This window comes from Physella acuta, unplaced genomic scaffold (genome assembly GCF_028476545.2).
Source record: "Physella acuta isolate Inbredline_101_S28 unplaced genomic scaffold, ASM2847654v3 ptg002262l, whole genome shotgun sequence".
Lineage (NCBI taxonomy): Eukaryota > Metazoa > Mollusca > Gastropoda > Physidae > Physella > Physella acuta.
In genome coordinates this window covers 2,501-20,919 of record NW_026733761.1, presented here as the reverse complement: position 1 = coordinate 20,919, position 18,419 = coordinate 2,501, and the positions used below count along the sequence as shown (strand labels likewise).

The 18,419-nt window shown below is 33.4% G+C and overlaps 1 protein-coding gene across 8 annotated transcripts in view; it reads left to right on the top strand.

The window, feature by feature from the left end:
* The first annotated feature begins 2,965 nt into the window (after nt 1–2,965).
* The window catches only part of LOC131932692 (activating signal cointegrator 1 complex subunit 1-like), a 16,810-nt gene continuing 1,356 nt past the window's right edge, over nt 2,966–18,419 (top strand). For 2 of the 8 annotated variants that reach the window (XR_009384664.1, XR_009384665.1), the window contains exon 1: nt 2,966–3,067. The gene's annotated coding sequence lies outside the window, so the exon portion shown is untranslated. Of the gene's footprint in view, nt 3,068–5,655; nt 5,761–5,818; nt 5,993–16,962; nt 17,102–18,419 lie in introns of those variants that run through there. The other 6 variants (XR_009384660.1, XR_009384661.1, XM_059289629.1 and 3 more) reach the window with 5 other exon arrangements.

The following is an 18,419-nucleotide window of genomic DNA, read 5'->3' as shown; positions in this document are numbered from 1 at the left end:
TTACAGCTTGTTTTCTAGCGTCTCCCAGAAGAGAATTATATATATATATAATAGTAATAGTTTACTTATTATATATATTTTCAAGAAAAATAAAGTTAAATCTAGATCTAAATAAATAGTTACATAGTACACATTAAATATTCCAAATCTTGGATCTTTCTCAAAGTTTGACAAAATTAATTTAAAAATCTAGACCAAAAATTAATTAAGAAATAGGCTGAGTGATTTCCTAACATTTTTGTGTTTCGGTCGTGTTTATAATAAAATACGCTCAACTGGAGGTGAACGTGAAGCGGGGAATAAAATATGCTAAAATGGAGCTTTACCAACTTTATATTGATTATTATTAATTAGGCCTTTTAATTTAAATGTTTTATTGATTGATATTAAAACATTAATGATATAGGACTAGGCCCTATTATTAATATTTTATGTATGTAGTGTAGGCCCTTTTAAAAGTATTGAGTAGGCCCTATTGGTATTGAGTACTAGATCTAGTACTATTGAGTATTGAGCATTGATTGACTATGACAGCCAGACTGAGAACAGGATAGACAGGCTTATTTTTTTGTATTTAGTAATCGGCCGATGCTAGCCAGAAAAAGATACGCATGCGCAATGGAGAGAAACTACACTTGCCATCATGGCGATGTTTTTGATGGTACTGCACATGAGTGTGTTTACAACCGCAGAACCCTAACACCAACCCTAATCCTATCCCTAACCCTAATCCTATCCCTAGCCTTATCCCTAACCCATGCGCAGAGCTATCTTTTGCAGACTATGTGGAGACGTTGGGGAGAAAAATCTTCTTCCGATTAGTCACTTCGTTAGTATTAGTAATATTTAGATTTAGTAGGCCTATTTAGGCTACTTTTTTTTGTAAATTATTTTATTTTTTATTTTTTATTGTAGGAATGCCAATGTAGTATGTAGTGTTTACTTACTAGATCTAGTAAGTATATTATATAATCTTTAAACTAAATTTAATAGCAACATTGGTATGCAAGTTTAAAGCCAATTAATCACAACTCTCGAGTGCATTTTTCAATAAAACATAATCAATTATTTTAGTTATTGAGTTAAACTCATAACATCAAAATGTGTATAAAAAAAGGTAAAACCTTAGTTTAGCGTTGGAAATTATCGGGTAATGTTTGTTGAGTTTCGGTAACTAGAGTTACGGTAAACCATGGTTTATTTGACCATTGAAATATAAATAAATTGAAAGTCGATTGTAGTAAATTAATGTTTTAATTTTTTAAGTTTAATCCACAAAAGGAAACAAGAATAAATATAATAGTAGATTTAAATTAGTAGATCTAAAAATAAAAAACATATTATATTAATATAAATAATAAAGTCAAATGTAATAATTTAATGTTTTTTGCTTGAAGTGGATTTGCCACCATTAATTAATTAGATCTAGATCTAGCTAGCTATCTAGCTGCTAGGCCAAGTAAAAAGAATCTAGATTACGAAAATAGTAAAAATGATTATAAAATGTAAAAATGATTACAAAAATAAATCTATCCAAATTTTAAACATTCTGTATAAAAATAAAAGATGACGCCAAATAAAGTATGGTTTACAGTACTTCCGGTGAATTCCGAAAGTGTGTGACAGACTTTGGCATTGTTTTACTGTTTTTTACTGCTATACGCTTCCGGAATAATAACCGACGCTAAACTAAGGTTTTACCTAAAAAACTAACAACAGGCCTAGATAGATTTACCTAGATTCTAGATCACATGAATACGACTGTGAATAGCCCCAATACGGCTATTCACAGTCGACTGTGAATAGATACTTCGTAGATAGATTTACCTAGATTCTAGATATATAAAATTATGGTAATCTATCGTTTTGGGTACGTAAAATCGCCTGCGGCTATTAATGTACGAAAACGTTACCTCATTGTCAAGACTTTAATAGAGGTATATTGTGATATGTTTGTGTCAAATATTATAGATAAATGGATAATAAACCTAAATCAATGGCTAAATATATCAATATAGGCCAGAAATTAACTTTAAACAGCAGTGTCTGCGAGCAAGATTTGCTATATAAACAGCAGCCATGTGTAAAAAAGAGTGGCTTCCCCCTGAATCTTATAAAAAAAACACAAGATAGCTGCTATAGTAAATGAGCATGGTTGCATCTGTTGGAAACATCGCTAGTCTTCATTTATTACTGAAAAGTTTTAATTCAATTGTTTAAAAACAGATACATAAATGAAACAAGAAAACATTTTTGTATTTTAAAAAACATAAATCCTCCTCAAAATGTGAAATAATTATTAAAATTTAAGGAGTCACCTGTTTTTCACATTACAAGTCGCGGGCGATTTTACGTACCTAAAACGATATATTACTAAAATTATAGGCCTATACTATAATTTATATAGATCTAGCTCTAGATTCTAGATAAGATTATCATTATCTCTGAGACACTCTTTCACTCTAGACAAGATGAGATGATTGATCATAATTTTTTATATAGATCTAGAATCTAGATTCTCTAGCTAGGCCTAACTAATACAAATACTTATACTACTAGTAATACTACTAAAACTAGGCTAATCTAATAGTAATTTTACTAATTACTAATGAGTCATTAGTAATTACTATTAAATTAGTTAATCTATAATACTAATATAGCCAATAGCACTAATAACGGTAATCTATCGTTTTGGGTACGTAAAATCGCCCGCGGCTATTCATGTACGAAAACGTTACCTCATTGTCAAGGCTTTAATAGACGTATATTGTCATACTTTTGTGTCAAATATTATAGATAAATGAATAATAAACCTAAATCAATGGCTAAATATATCGATATAGGCCAGAAATTAACTTTAAACAGCAGTGTCTGAGAGCAAGATTTGCTATAAAAACAGCAGCCATTGGAAAATAGAGTGACTTCCCCCTGAATCTGGCGCTAAAAGCTTATAAAAATAAAACAGACAAGATGGCTGCTATAGTAAATGAGCATGATTGCATCTGTTGGAAACATCGCTAGTCTTCATTTATTACGGAAAAGTTTTACTTCAATTGTTTAAAAACAGGTACATAAATGAATCAAGGAAACATTTTTGAATTTTTTAAAACATAAATCCTCCTCAAAATGTGAAATAATTATTAAAATTTAAGGAGTCACCTGTTTTTCACATTACAAATCGCGGGCGATTTTACGTACCCAAAAAGATAGATTACCCTAATAACTAATAGGCCCTATTAGTTATTAGTATATTACTATTACTATTACTACTTAAACTTTAAACTTATTACTAATAATTATAGGTAATATTTACTATTTACTATTTAGAAATGGGTTAGGCCGTTAGGCCTATAATTTTCCATAAATCTATGTTTTGTAATACTAATAGGTTAGTAATAGGCCTAGATCTATTACTTTTAAAATAACAGTTTGTTTTAGACTTGGTTAAATAATTTTTGTTCACTTTGGTTACAGCAGTCTTGAATTATTGAGTTAGAAACTTCGGCAATAAAAAATAGAAGAAAAATTGTTTGCAGTCGTTTCCCTTACTTACACCGCGTTTACACTTACGACATGACCTACTTATATGTATGCTAAACACGCTATTGGTATATGGAATATATTCTAAGTTGCAGGGCACAAAACTATGCTTTTTACTTTCTAGGGCTTTCGAAGATTTTTTTTTTTAAACTGAGTTTAAATTTAAATGTAAACATTGCCTGCGCTTGGATCATATTTATCGGGGCACGGGTTACCTACCGTATGAAAACCTTGAGTGTACGTTAATCATTCACCGAAATAATGCGGTAGAACACACTTCGGTGACCGCCCGTGTGTCATGGACGTAGAGGGGCGCTCTCGGGAGCCCCCGAATACACTACCACAGAGGCGCCGTAGTGCTCACAGGATAACACAGAGCGCCAAATAGCATCACGAAACAATGGTGCAGATTGCGTAATTCGCTAAAGTTACACAAATCAACAGGATTTTTTTTCTTTAACACGTAGAAAAAAAATATTTGACTTGTTACAAACATTAGTGTGACGGATGTAATAATTTGTTACTAATGGTGTATTATTAGACGCTCGATCTCAATTTCTGATTGGATCGTCTAAATAATAGATGCTAATTGCATCATTCGAAAACTGACGAAACTGTTCAGATTTCCTCACGTTACAGAGTTATTTTTAGAAGTGTTTCTCTAAATTTAGATTTGAGTTGCCCTCCGAAACGTAATTTTTTACGGAAATTTTTTCATTATTTCGAGAACTATAAGTTTTGAAATGTGTGGATTTTTTATGGACAAAAGGAAACAACCCAGTTAATAATCTAACCTTGGTTAATTTATCTGATTATTCAAAAATATGTAATTACAGGGCCCTCAGCGGCCCAATGTGAGCCTTTGGGGCCGAAACTTAAATCTCTGTTCGCAGCCAAATCGCTGACACCCCTGATTCAATTTAGTGAGCGACTGTAACGCCCCATTTTATTCAGTGTCTGACTACTGTTTAGAACGAACATATGCGCTATTGCGGCTCACGGGAGAGCACAGGGGGCCAAATCGAACCCTGCAGGGGCGCCGGGGGGAGCGCCTGGTTCGGTATAGTCAACGATTATTGTTGCTCATCATGTCTTTAGTGGGTAGCCTTTTTTTGAACGAACGTGGGCGCCATAGGGAAGCCCGGGGCGCTTCGGATCGTGCAATTTACGGAGTGTCACCCCTGCGAAATGGATTTTATTTCCCCGCAGAAACCTCCCGAGGAGTATTCTCAACAACTTCCCAAAGTTTCATTGTGATCGGATGAAAGGTGTATTAATGCGTAAAAGTCAGACAAATAAACACACACACACACACACACATTGCTTTTTATATAGATAGATAGATAGATTACATAATTGTTATTAAAACGTTTTTATGTATTTTTTTCAGTACTGTATTTATTAAGATACAATAGTTGCATGACTAAAAATCTACAGCTCACCAAATGAACATGATAATACAAGTATAATAGTGCGGGATAGGGGTCACCCATAAATGACGTCACTCTTTTTTTTTTACGATTCCCCCCCCCTCCCCTCCGTCACACACCGTCACAAAAAGCCAGACCCCCCCCTAAAATGACGTCACACCTCAGCCTACAACCCCCCCCCCCCTCAAAGTTGTAGTTGAATTTTTTTTTCACATCGATTTTTTTCCACTATTTTGTCTGAACTCTGTCAAAGTAGAGTATTTTAATCAATTCCTATTACAATTTATTAAAATAGTTTTCTAAAACGCGAAATAACGTCTAAAATTCGTTTTCTAACATTACTTTTTATAATGCAAAACTGTGACGTCGCACCATCTGAACCCCCCTCCCCCTCATCACACACCGTCAGAAAATTACGGACCCCCCCCCCCCCTCCCTCCCTACGAGTGTGATCTGGAAAGTGTGAACGGAATCGCTGCATTAGAAGTGGGTCAAAATTGAGTTAAAAGATTTACTAGATAAAAGCTGTCAAAAGGTGCGTGATGTTTGCCATGCGAGACAGAAAGATGTTCTAGGCTACCCATGGCACTGCGTTCAAAGTTTAGATATGTATACTATACATGTCTACCCGTATACCATACATGTCCAGAACACAAAGACAAAGCCCACCGAAAGTTGATTTTATTTTCTTCACAGAGCATGTATACTTTGAGGTTCACATTTACTAAGCCTTTTTTTTCATTGTTTTTGTGCCTAATGACTCAGAAGATGTCCGATATACCCGTAACAGGTTTATATGTTTTTATATTATTATTATATAGGTCAAGTCTAGTATACATATCTTAAGTATAAACGCAGAGTCAGATCTGATTTTCAGGGGAAACCACTCTAATTTTCAGATGTCCGATGTTTAGGCCTAAATCAGACTAAATCTAGACTTATATAGATCTAGATCTAGATCTAGTATATAAAATAAATGTAACCAAATCTTTCTCTCCAAAAGACCGTGAGTGCAATTTAAAGTTAATTTCTATATTGAATTATTGATAGTTGATAGTCTGTTTGTTATTTAGAAATTGAGTTTAGTTTATTATTCCATTTCGTTCGGTAAAACAACATTTTAGCGTATTTTATTCGCCGCTTCGCGTTCACCTCCAGTTGAGTGTATTTTATTATAAATTATAAACTAATGTGACAAAATGTCTAATATAATCTAATCTATCTTTATACTACTAAAACTCAAGTTTTTTTACATGTTTGAATATTTATTTGTTTTTTGTTTGTTTTTTTGTTTGTCTGATTGGCTACAGGAGAGAATCTGCACTATGTCTATGTACTAATAATAGCGTGTATTGCGGCTTCGTAATTTCTAAGGGCAACCATTTTGGAAATGGCGCTGACTTCCCCTTTCGCTTTTTGTCCCAGGCTTCCGTCACCGCCGCGCGTGAGTCTAAAAATAGACTAACGGCTTGTTCCAACCGGCATTTTGTTGACGCTCTCTTCCCTTCGGGTTTACTTGACATATTGGAAAATATTTTGGCGGACGATATTTATTAATTTAGTTTTTCTTTCTTCGGATTATTGGAGTCAAAAATAGAGGTAATTTCAGCATTTTTTTTCTATTTGAATTAGATTCTTGTTCTTGTTAAAAGTTTGGTTGTTCGACAGAGTTTTGCAAATTTTCTTTAAATTAAGTCTGACAGCTAATTTCCCACCAACAAGTCGTTTAAATGTCCCTGCAAAGTCTGAATCGATAGCTTTGTAGCCGCCATTATTTTAAAAAGATTTTTAAAATATTGTATATTTATTAAGTTTTTTAAAAATAACATTATTAAAAAAAACGGTAAAATCTTAGTTTAGCGTCGTAAATTCCAACGTAGCTAGTAATGTGCGATGAAGGTAACTAATGAATATTTCTTTCATTTGGCCATATTTATGTCCTATTTTACATAATATAACAGATAATTGAATAACAAATCACAATCCAAGACCAAACCAGTCAAAAATATCCTGGAATAAACTTTAAACTACCCCGTTCGAGACAACAATGAGTAAACACAAGCAGCGGCCATGTTTTAAAAACAATAAATTGTCTATTCGCATGTCTTTTGTGTTGATTTTGTGGTTTAATATGATTGTTTTGTATTGTTTTAATATATGCCTGGGGGTCGTCCATACATGACGTCACACTCGTAGGGGGGAGGTGGGACCCGTAATTTTGTGACGTGTGATGAGGGGGAGGGGGGTTCAGATGGTGCGACGTCACACTTTTGCATTTTAAAAAAGCAATGTTAGAAAACGAATTTTAGACGTTATTTTGCGTTTTAGAAAACTGTTTTAATACATTGTAATAACAATTTATTAAAATACTCTATTTTGACAGTTCAGACAAGATTTTGGAAAAAATATAGCTGTTTAAAAACAATTCAAATGCAATTTTGAGGGGGGTTGTAGGCTGAGGTGTGACGTTATTTTAGGGGGGGGGGGGTCTGGCTTTTTGTGACGACGTGTGACGGAGGGGAGGGGGAGGTAAAAAGCGTAACGTCATTTATGGATGACCCCCTGTATAGTAATTTTTCTATTTTTTTTAATATAGTTGACATGAATGACTAATAGACCTTTTCAGACTTAATAGTGTGCACCCACGACCACAACAATTGTTGGGAGGTCGAACTTTTGAACACTTTATTTGCATCAAGCAAATCAATATTAGATCGCTCATAAATGACGTCGCTCTTAAGATAGTAATGACAGCGTGCATTATTACAGAGCAAACATATGAACATATTGTTTCAGATAGAAATTGTGATTTGTGGTGGGGAGAGGTTGAGTAGAACTCAGTGGATGGTTGTGGGAGAAAGACCAGCTGTAGAAGTATGACGCGTCATTCATTGGTGATCCATTTTCTCAGTGGGGACGATAGAACTATTAAGAAGGGTCAAGAAATTTAAAAAGCTTGCCGAGTCGCATTTCTTGAACCCCACCTTTTTCATTCCCCCACTTAGCACATCGTCACCGAGTTAACGCTCGCACGTGACGTCATGTACCGGTACCGCCGACCGTTAGGCTAATTTTATAGAAAAAAAAACAACAACAATTTAAGCACTGCTTTTTTGACGCTTTTGCGACGTTTAATTTGATTACAGAAGTTGGTGTTCATTAAACATCCCCTAACACATCTATCACTCGTCCATTTAAACGTACGTAGTTATTTCTGCAAGCTTGCTGTCTTGAGACTTTCGACCCTTTAAAATGTATTAAGCTCTCACCGTATAGAACTAGACTACCCATATTAAGCTCCAAAAGAAGCTTGGTGAAAACAGGATGGCCGTCCGATTTTGAAGCTGCTCTGCGCTTTATAAAAAGCACAATAAACGATAAGATGACACTTATATTAAAGTAAATTATAGTTCTGAATCTTGATACATTAAAAGTGATATTCGGAAATTAAGAGCCAGACAGTCAACATGATATTTCAATTTAAGTCCAAGAAAATAAATTTCCTCAAACGATGGAACATTACTAAATTTTCGCGCAGTTTAGCAAAATCGAATTTAAGTATTTACATCATCTTATAAAGCGCGATAGCCTACTGGTGCTCTAACGCGGCCCATGCTAATGGCCGTATTCCTAACGCCCCGCATTAGACGCGGCTTATTCGTCGGCAGGCATTTGGTGGCAAGCCTTTTTGACGGGGATAATGTGTTGCGGCCGTTTTGCCAAATGTCTTAAACTAGCAGGCTTGCAACATTTGTGATGATTAGTTTTAAGCAAGGTATACGTATATTAATGCTTATTTATCGTTATTTTGATTGAACAAAGCATTATGAGTTTCTCCATCAACCACCTAGGTATTTTTCCCCGTTCACCTCCTTTCATGAGACCGACACGTCATAAATTGCGGAGCCGCCTGAGTTGACGTCACAAATCTTCACTCACTCCCGTAGCAAATCATCATATGTGACATCATTTATGGAAACCCCATATCCATCACTTGGGTACTTGATATTGATAATTTGATAACAAAGGGTAACCAAAATGTGTCTGGCAGGTGGAGACCTGCGATCGACCATAATTGACAACACGCACTTAAGGAGTGGAGTGGCTGATTGTTTTAGATGATGTTTTTCAAGGGAAGCTGGTGTCTCTCTGTATATGTAAATGATGACAAACATTTAATGTTGTCAAAATTATGGTTAGAGATCTTAGATAAGGCAGAGTGAAGCGTAATTTTTTACATTATGACTTGTTGTGACATTAACGACAAAAATATGACGGAGGTTGGGGTTTAATTAAGGTAAAGAGTAGTAAAAAAAATGTCATAAGTTAGGATAGAATTACTAATTGATGAAAAGAAAAACCTGAAATGAAAATAGTGAACATTCAAACAATAAGAAAAAACTCAAACTATAATATAGAAATAGTAAGCTCAAATAAACATTAGTAAAAAAACGTGATTTAATACATGGATACAAGTTGCATTTCACAATGCTTCTAGAATTAATAAAGTTCTTTGTTAGGAAATTCACATTAAAAAAAAAAGCTTTATAATACGGACTTTACAACAAGACGATCATATTTAAATACATTTTCATACGAATAGAAATGAAAGGGAAGCTACTCTCAATAACATTTTCCTAAGATGGCGGCTGTTTTTAATAGCAAATTTACTATCTCGAACAGGGTTGATAAAAATTAATTTCAGGATATTTAAATTGATTTAACCATAAATGGTGATCTATTATTCAATTATCTATAATATTTTATCAAAATATACGAAAATATACTTATATTTAATGATTTAATGACATATTCATTAATTCACTCTCTCCCACATTACTAGTTTTGGCCGAATTTACGACGCTAAACTAAGATTTTACCAAAAAAACTATTTTACGAAAAAAAGTAATTAGGTTTAATAGTGTCATTATGTAGATCTAGATCAGATTTAGTTAGATCTAGATCTAGATTCTAGATCTAGAATCTAGACTAGATTCTAGAGTCTAACTAAACTAGACCTAGAATATCTAGAATCTAGATTCTAGATCTAGAGGAGTTTACACTTTTCGGACACACACCAAAAATTACGTAGGACCGAACACTTCGTCGGTTTTTGGCTCATAGAAACTTTAATTAGCATGTCTCACGCGAAACCACGGCGCCTGCACGTAAACTGTTCATTTATGAACACTTCCGTGTCAAGTACTTCCGTTTCCTTTCTCAAGAATTATTTTTAGAAATTTTTTAACGTTGCATGGTACGCACATTTCTATTTTTACACCAGCCGGATGAAGTGACCTAGGGTTGGACTTAGGGGCAAAACTTGAACCAATCAATGCTTAGCTAAAAGGTTACACTATAAATAGCTTCTATATATGTATGGAACATCGTAAATGTCAAGGTTAATGGGTTTTTTTGTGCTTGAACAATAAAAAAGGGGTGTTCGCTAACTTATTTGGCCTTACATGGGATCGGACACCAACACAAAAATATTACTAAATAAGAATTTAGAGCATAAAAGGGGCTGGTTATTGAAGGGAAAGGGTCAAAATAAGGTCAAGAAGGCAGTGGAATGCGAAAGAGGAGGGGGAATCATGTGACCTGGCTGGCTTAGCAGCGTACTGCGCGAGCCGCAATGGCTGAATGGGATGAACTTTGGGAGTGTGGGAAAAAGGTTTTATACTATTAAAATTACCTCACAAACAATCAATAACACAATATAAATGCATATAATATATGTTTTTATTCATTAAATTGACTTTAAATTATTCTAAATGAACAAAAAGTGCTATGTCCGATGACGGGTAAAGGTGTCCGAACACATGTAAAACTGTATTACATGTGTTCGAACACACGTTAAGACCCCCCAGTCACTTTAACAAGAATAGCTTAAGTTCTATGCGTATGAATACAAAATGACACACACATTATTAAAGTAGAATGGTTGCGGATAGATATGATACTTTTTTTTGTTTTCTATGTTAAGCGGTTACTGAATGAGACCGCATGGAATTTTTACGTTGCGTTTTTTCGCTATGTGTGTCCGAAAAGTGTAAGCTCCTCTAGTAGATCAGATCAATTCTAGATCTATAATCTATAAAATCTAGATACTCTATAATTTATTAGTATAATCTATATCATCTCATCTAGAAATCTAAATCCAAGTCTAGATCTTGTAAAATAGATCTAGAGTCTAGTCTAGATTCTTAGATCTAGATCTAGATAGATTAGATCCAGATGATCGTCAAGCTAGACTAGATGTAGATTCTATACAATACATTCTATAGTATAGTATACTATAAGCCTAATCTAGATTATTTTAAAAGATCTAGATCTCTATTAACTAGATTCTATCTAATTTTCTAGATATAGACTCTAGATTCTAGAATCTCTAATCTACTTTTTTTTTTCAGTCTGTGGTCTTGCAGCTCTTTGATTGAAATCTGAGTGAGAAATCATTCAGCCATCGGAATCACATTTAGACATTTCTGATAAGTGACAGTACTTTAAGTGATCATAATTATTTACCTAATTATTAATTATAGACTACTTTTAATTATACCTATTTAGTGTTAAGTAGCCTAATTAAATCTAGATCTAATCTAGTTCTAACTTACCTCTACTCTAAACAATAGTAACTTTTTTTTTTTACTAGACTCACAATTTTAAAAACAAATGGTTTTTTTTTTTTTGTGTAAAATAAACCTAGTAGGCGTAGTCTATTTATTTTAAAATAAACCTTATGCTTAGATATCTATATCTAAATTTTCCAAATGTATTTTCAGAAGTTCGAATGAGGAGATGGAGATGGCTGGGCCATGTCCTTCGCATGAGCAAAAGATGACTCCCCAACATGGCACTGGAAAACGAAAGAGAGGAAGACCACTGGGAACATGGAGGAGATAGATGGAAGAAGAAGTGCAAGCTGCTGGCAAGACCTGGCATGAACTAAAGTGGCTCGCCCAAGACAGAGTGGAATGGCAGGGATTTGTTGCTGCCCTATACTCCACAGGGAGTGATGAGGATTAAGTAATTAATTTGTAATAGACTACTAATGTAACAGACTTTTTTCTAACACTAATTGTTTATTTTAGTATACTAAGTCATGACTTGATTCATCAACTTACAGCTATAAAATACAGTTGCACAGAACTTCCTTTATAATTCATATTTTTCTACAATAAGTAAACTAAGAAAAGATACTAAATCATTGCAGAGAAAGCAGACACAGATCCAGTGTTGGAAGAGGAAGTATTTTACATAAAAGAAAAAAAAAACAACAGATGTCAAAGCAGGTATTGGCTGGTGCAGAAACAGCATGAAAGGGTAAGTTATTGATGATTTCAAACATAAAATATGCTAAATTGCAGGTTAGGTTTCAAAGAACAACTGGACATCTTCAGCAAGAGAATTGTGAACCAAGATTGATAGTGTTAAATGGGAGATGGATTTGCTGACAATGACAGAGTATTGAAGGAGATAGATGATGCTTTAAGAGGAGAAAGGGTCAAGATCTCAGTAAAGAATGACATTGTTCAGGCAGAGAATCTCAAACTGATTGAGGAGTTTGACAGGGTCATCGACACAAATCAGTTACAGCACAAAATAGACACAGACATTCAATCTCAAATGAAGCAAATGAAGAAAAAGTTGGAAGCTATGGAACGCAGAGATACTGAAAATTCCATCTATGATGTGTTGTCTGGATCGAATGTCTCAGTAAACCATCCCCTATTTCGTGGTGTTGACAGAAGCTGAAACCCTCTTTGTCAAGAATTGTGGGTGGTAAAGACCTGGTTGTTGTCCAGCTGACTGACAAGTGGGAGCTAGATGATCAGAAAGTGCATCGCTATTATGTGAGGATTATTAACAGAGTACTAGCTAAAAAGAACAAGTCTGTTGTCTACACTGTAGGCTACTGGGCACTGGATGAGGATGAAGCTGAGGACTTTTGCCTACCTGCTGAGTCACTAATAGCTGACTTGATTAGTAGTGATTGATTTTTTATAGAATACATAAAAATTATATTGGCTATTACATTTACGCAGCAAAGCAAGTTAATTGAGTAGGTTAAAAAATAAAGGTTGGTATGTAATGACATGGTATTATTTTTTTTAATCTCTTTTTTTATATTTTACTTATGGTATTCTAATTTGATACACAGTATAGTGTAAACAAATCAAATAACTTTTTTTTTTCTTTGCAGATTTTTGTATCTTTCCTGGACTGATGACTTTCATTCAACCTGATCATTTTTTTATTTGCATCAACTAAAACTTGTTATATAAATCACTTTGTTGTACTCACACCTTAAACTTAAACCCATTATTACTTTTGTACTTTTCATTGATAATTGAAATTTATATAATTGCATCTAAATCTAATAAATAAATATTTTTGGAAAGCAAACCATTTTGATTCTTTTTATCTTTTGTTTGAATTTGAAACCAGGTCTTGTATAAGAAATTATACTGGTGGGTCTGTGAGTAACACCATGTTTGCACTTACCACATGAATACTATACATGTCTAGAAAAAAACAACAATCTCCAATGAGTAAGCCTTCATATACATGTTCTGATAAAATAAGCTTATGCTGAAGTTTTTTCTCTAGACTTGCGCAATTCACAGTGCAACAACAATTATTGGAAGTAAGCAGTCCATTAATAAATAAATATATATTTATTAGACACCAAATTACATATTGAATATTTAGAATGAATAAATAATCATAGTGGTGAGAGATAATGGTTCCATTAATTAGTATCACTAGCTTAACAGATGAATTTTTATAACTTACTATAATGTGTTCAAGCAAGGTTAATATTGATAATCAATAGGCCTTACTATAAGAAGCAGCTGAACACCTTTGTAGAGGGTCTATATAAACTATATTATAACATTTTCACTATTTTAGACGATGGTATTGGTATGAAATTGTTGGTCATGTAGGGCCCTACACAAATGTTAAAACCTAATAATAGAAAAAAAAAATATTTTGCTACTACTAGGCCTACATGGTGGTTGTAATTCAAGTTTTCAGTAGGCCTATGCCTAATAATTTATTCAATTATTAATAGGCCTAGTTGTGTATAGTAAATAAAATTTTGATTAGTCAAACTCATAATAAAATACTACATTAACAATTTATAGTAAAATGACGAAAAGTCCGAAAATATAATTTGACGCGTATGACGTCATCAAGTTGTGTACTACCAATATCGGAGACACTTTTTTTTTTTAATGTAAGAGGAAAAATAATGGTGGCAGGTTAATCCAAATTTTTTATAAACACAAAAATTTTAAAATCGAAATAGGCTAAATAAACTTTTCCTAGACACACACAGAGTATAAAAAGTAGTTTCAGTAAAAAATTACGCGTCGATCGGTATCTTTTCCTCCCGAAACTAACGAATTTTCAATTTTCGAAATACACGCTACCTATGTTAGTATAAGTATGTGTAGACTAGTGTAGAGTGTAGAGCTGTAAAATAGTAAAATAGTATGTAGCCTAGGTAGAGAACAATTTTTGTTTTCAGACAGACTGTTAAGCACAAATTTATTTAAAGACGTTAATTAATTTATTGATTTATTCATTGGTAGATTAACCACATTAATTTTAAAAGTTTAGAAAAATTACTTTGAGTGAATAGTGACGTCACATGATTTGTTTACTTTTTAGTACAATAAATTGCGGCTCCAATACAAGATTTCGTTGCTTATTCAGATCTTTAGGCCTAACACGTTATTAAGCTAATTTTCTGTCGGCTATAACTTTTACAATACGTCCTTTTGCTGTATTTATTACGTTCCAACAGTTATATGCATTTTCAACTGTCTTTTTCATTTAGTTTTACAATAAAGTTCTCTAGCTCTACAATTTGTCCAAGAAAGTTATTTATAGATCTAGATCTAGAATCCAGGTCAAACCAAAGATTAATTAGTTAAAAATACAATCCATTTTAAAATCATAATACCGTTTTGAGTTTCTTTATTAAACTACTTTAGTCCTTAAATACTTGATATAAATCTTTGTAATTTATCTATCTAGATCTAGAATAGGTCTAATCTAGATATAGCAAGAGTTACGCAAAAACTAGACTTAAGGGGGCAGTATCACCCAGAAATTTGAAAATTGACGAAAAAATTTGCCAAAAAAAAACTATTATACATACACACATAAATCTTTTACCATAATAGTAAATAGCAAGGAGCTATAATACAGCACATAAAAGAAAGTTAACGTATGATGCAAACATTTTTTATAAATAATTTTACCTAAAAATGTTTATTAAGTAATTTTTGGCTGCGGTTTTCTAACATTTAGGCCCTTCCTTCCGAAAATACTCTGGGAGATGCATCACAGGGTTGCCTATGTCCGGGACTAGGAGATATCCATTGTGACTGATTTTGAAAATTTTAGAATTTTTCAAAGTCAGACCCAAAATGTTTGAACTTTGAAATTTCCTAAAAAATTTATCTCTAAATAGAATACTATTATCTTAGTCCCGGACGTAGCCATTAACGCAAGGAAGGTTTATACCAAATTTTAAGTACTTTACTTATGGTTTCGAAAAAATGTTTACCAAAAATTAAAAATGTGATAAAATATTAACAAAATAATTTTTTGACAATTTATTGCCACACATATACCCTACAATTTATATACTGTATTATAGCAGAAGAAACGTTACTATCGCTGTAAAAATTTGACATGTGTATGTCAAATAGTTTTTTTTTGGTGATAGTTTTTGTTTCCCTCCCCTAGTCTGGGTGATACTGCCCCCTTAAGCAACCAGTCGTAGAATCTAGATAATTCTATCTAGATCTAAATAATAATGAGTTTCTATACTAAACTATTTCAGACCTTCATTATTTTATATAAATCTTTGTTTGCTTAGCTATGGAATTGGCTAATTTAAGATAAAATTTAATTTGAAAGTTACTAGACTTAGATCTAGATCTAGAGATAGGGCCTATGCCCGTAAATCAAGTTGCGTAAGGAGACTCAACATATTATTATATAGCACAATAAAACATCAGTGACATCGCGAGTCTAGATAGCTAAGTTGTTAGTGTAATAGGCTTTCATGCGGATGGCATTGATTCTAGACACATCACGTCAATGTTAAAAAAAAAAAAATTCAATTTGTTTTTTTTTAGATGTAAATGATAAAGTTGCCTATCTGAACTTGGCGGGATGCAGGGCAAGTGAAGTAAAGTTCATCTGTTTCTTTGTCCTAAGCATATGCAGGGATAGTGTGGTCAGAGACCGGAATCGTTTTTTTAAATGATAAAAACATGTAGTCTGAGACTAGGCGGGACACTGGGCAGGTGATGTAGAGTTGAGTGACGTCAGTATATGAAGGGATAGTGTGGTCAGACCTATGCTCAGCCAAAATCAGTGTTTTTAAAAGATAAAAAAACGTCTTTTTAAATGTGGGGTCTGGTTATTTTGTGATGATAAGTGACAGACGTGATGACCCCCGAAACCCACAGTTATCTCTAAGGGATGACCGGGTAAGTCTTGTTGACTTTAAAAGTTTAATCTTCACCATACGTCATAGTTCGGGGTATAGCTATTTGAAATGGTGTTGGCCTCAGTTTTGGGGTCATTGTGAGTTCATAAAAGCATGGGAGATACTTGTATCAATACAAACGTAACCGCCTTGCAACTATGAGTTTCGTACTTCACCCATTGCTATGAATATCTTGTCACAGTCACACAAACATAGCACATTATTCCAAATTTGGAATTTTTCTCAAGTTTTGACAAAAGTAAATTATTCAAACTAATACAAAACTTCATAAAGAAATAAGCCCAATGTTTTCCTACTTTTTTGTGTCTTTCGGTTGTGTTTATAATAAAATACGCTCAACTGGAGATGAACGCAAAGAGGCGAATAAAATATGCTTAAATGGAGTTCTACTATCAATTTCTCCTAGCCTATTCATTAGTTTTTATACAAATACGAAATTAAATAATAAATTAGCTTAGACCTACATAATCATATAGGCCTACATTATTTCATTATCATGAAACTTTAGTAGTGCACTAGAATAATGGTACAGCACTGTTAGAATATGATGATTTACTACAGGCTAATTTCAATATTGTACTAAAACTAAGTAGTAAGTACTTCTTTGTTGCTACTATAAAAATAATGATTAAACTTGGTATATTCATTCTGGTATAAGAAAGCTAGTATACATATTTTACATGTAATATATAGAGATAGAGCCTATAAAATACAGTTCAATTATTGAAATACTTAACTATTTGCCATAAACTTTGCATTTGTGTCAGTGTATTAATGACATGGTAACTCACAGTATTCTTCATCAGAAAATGTTTAGTAAAGTTAACATTCCTTTGATAAATTCTTAAAATCACATTAATTAAATAAAGTGTTCATGTTTCTGTGTTGAAATTTTCTTCTCATTATAGTTGCCTATAACTAAAACAGTGTAGACTGCAGCTTATAAAAATGGACATTATAATTTTTAATTTAGGCCTAATAGAGTTTTTTTTTGTATATTTACACATCTCTAGACTCTAGACCCACTATTGTTTTAGCATTTTCATTTCCATTTAGATCTAGATCTTTTTTATGTGCAATAAATCTATATCTACTTGAAAATGCCCTTTTATAATCTATTTATCTGCCCAGAAATCCTATCTTATCTACAATTCATTTATTGCTTATGGTTTTCAGACAATGTAAAACAGGAGCTAATTCATTCATTAATAAATATAGTTTATTTAAAATATGAAATACTACTCAAATCTTCGTATCGAATACATTTTATTCTTCGATTCCTATGGCAAGAATTAACATTTTAAAAAAAAGGGGGAATCTCTACAAGTACGCATGAAAAAATCTGGAAGTGGTCATAACGCATTAAAACTCGAAATGGCTAAGTATAGAGATCTTACTATAGGGACGGAGTGGTCTAGCGGTAGAGAGCTGGACTGCTAATAGCATCCGTAAGTCTCAAGTTCGAATCCGGGTTCAAGTCAGTAGACCGTCCCTGAGTCCACCCAACTCTGATGGGTACCTAACTCATGTTAGGGAAATTAAAGGCGGTTGGGCATAGTGCTGACCACACTATTTCTTCATATGCCGAGGTCACAGAGACAAGTGAACTCTACTTCACTTGCCCTATATACCGTCAGGTTTGAAAGGGAACTTTACCTTAATTGCTTATACTATACTATACTATATTAGACGATAGGAATATAGAGTTCTATAAACTAATCTACATCTACTAGGCTACAAGAAAGGTAAAGAATCCTCTTTAGACCTAGCAATCCATTAGGGAGATAAAGTAGAGTTCATGTGTTTGTTGTTTCAATTTCATTTGGTTTTCATTTTAATTTATGGGATACATATGTCACCAGGTCCTCAAAGGGTAATGTAACATCCATTACCACTTCTACATATTGTCC